At 38.9% G+C, this 2,322-nt stretch overlaps 1 pseudogene; it reads right to left on the bottom strand.

Moving 5' to 3' along the window:
* Positions 1 to 1,268: 1,268 nt before the first annotated feature.
* On the bottom strand, positions 1,269 to 2,322 carry LOC102137995 (syntenin-1 pseudogene; annotated as a pseudogene).

A 2,322-nucleotide genomic window follows, 5' to 3' on the forward strand; every position in this document is an offset into this window, starting at 1 on the left:
AATAAAGTGTCACTATCATTTTGTTTGCAAGGAGGAGTCAGGAAATGGAACAAATTACCAGAAAAATATTCTAAGACCATCTTGAAGTAGCTAGGTTACATAATCTTAAGAGTCAAATGCCAAAATTAAGCCTTATACCACTTAATCCACAGATGAACAAAAGGGGAGTCAAAAGTTTATCCTATTTAGTGTAATAATTTTTACATTAAATATATAGCAATTTGTTTCTCACAAAGTGGTACTGGCAACTTTTAGTAGAAAGAAGTTTCCATTATGCATTGACTAAAAAATCTCAAAAACAACTAAGCAGCTATGCTATAGCTCAGTAAGTACCATTAAACTGTTCTGTGTACATTTCAGGTTAATACATTTAATGGCTAGTGTACATTTCAGGTTAATAGAGAACTACATTTTGGATTTTAAAAAGGCAACCATAATTATATTTTGGCTTTTAGTCTAGATGCTTAACATAGTTAAGGCAACAGTTCAAGCTGTTGCCTTTTAAGTGAAGGTAGTTAAAATTTAAGAACAATCATCACAATTTCTTGCAACCTACATACACTGTTTGATGCTTACATGGAATGAAACCGGTGTTCTTAATTGGCATGTTACACACACACACACACACACACACACAGAGTTTTAAAAAAATCAAAGGCAATCATTCTAAAGGTACTATGGTAGCATGTTAAAAATGCAGATATCCTATAGAACTAAAGTAATATGAACAGCACTACTCATTACCTAGGAGAAAGGTGACTGGTTTTCACACAAAGCTATACCTGTATCAGTCATCCTAACCACAATGGCTTAAAAAAGCATCAGATTTCTGGCAGAGAAACTATTCTAGGAAAGTCAGTAAATCTCTTGAAACTTTCACCTCTGTAAAACCAGTATAAGGCTACAACTATTTTGTAATCTGAACAAGGTATCAGATGAAATAGTAAGATTCCCAATCATAATGTAAGATAGAAGGCCAGGCAAGGTGGCTTACGCCTGTAATCCCAACACTTTGGAAGGCCGAGGCAGGTGGATCACGAGGTCAGGAGTTTGAGACCAGCCTGACCAACATGGTGAAATCCCGTCCCTACTGAAAATACAGAAATTAGCCAGGCGTGGTGGTGCAGGCCTGTAATCCCAGCTACTCAGGAGGCTGAGGCAGGAGAACCACTTGAACCCGGGAGGCAGAGGTTGCAGTGAGCCAAGATTGTGCCACTGGCACTCCGGCCTGGGCGACAGAGCGAGACTCCACCTCAAAAAAGAAAAAAAAAAAAAAGATAGAAAGGTCCTCATGTAGCATATGCTCACTGGCTCTGGGAAAGCTACATGTGCATAATACCGAAGTTGCCAAAGAAGGAAACTGGAGACGTTCAGCTACATTTCCATGGTGCCGTGAATTTTAAACCTCAGGAATGGTGTGGTCCATTAGGCTTTTCATAATGCTTAGTGCCATCCGCTTAATAATATGTTCAAAGATAAAAGCAAGTATGATTGTAATAGTAACTACAGTCCCAGATGTTGACAATATGTCTGCAATTTGAGAGTCCTTCAATCCAATGACATTCTGTCCATTGATTTCACAGATTTTATGTTCTGTGAGAAGACCATTTCTGGCTGCGGATCTATCTTTCACTATGGATGTTATTTTTCAATTTTTAAAGATAAAACCAACATGTGCAGTGCTATCCTTATGCATGGTAATCGTCCGTTCGAAGGGCCTGTCACGAATGGTCATGGTAATCTTCTCTTCTCTCCAAAAGCCTGTTTGAACACCTTGTGCGCTTATCAGAGCTTCACCCTGCACAGTTTTCACTATTAATCTGGAGCACTTAGTCCCCAAATCTCAGACCAACCAATGAGGCTGGAAAATTAGTCTGGACTAGCTGAACAAATATACTATTATCTATTGATTTAAGCCTGAGTCCAATTTTTCCATTTTGATCCTTACACAAAATGACTTCACAAATCCTTTGCTTAATTTCTGCTCTATGAATTCCAACGTCATTACCAGTTACAGGAGCCACCATATAGTTCATACTGGAACTTCTTGCTACCATCTGCCCCTGAATTGGTGCACCAGAAACCATGGCCACATTTACACATATTTCTTCTTCATTTAAACTCAGGCCCATGTATTAAGAGAGCTCCGGATATAGTTTGGGATAGAGATTTCCATCTCGTGAGATGGAAGCAGAAGCTTCTGACAAAATTGCTGGATTGGCAGAGTTTGCAGAAAAAGTATTTTGAGCCCCAATTACTTTGTCTACCTTCAAGTCTTCAAGAGATGGATAGAGAGACATTTTTGCAGGGTTCTTCTAGCCC

This window comes from Macaca fascicularis, chromosome X (assembly GCF_037993035.2).
Source record: "Macaca fascicularis isolate 582-1 chromosome X, T2T-MFA8v1.1".
NCBI lineage: Eukaryota > Metazoa > Chordata > Mammalia > Primates > Cercopithecidae > Macaca > Macaca fascicularis.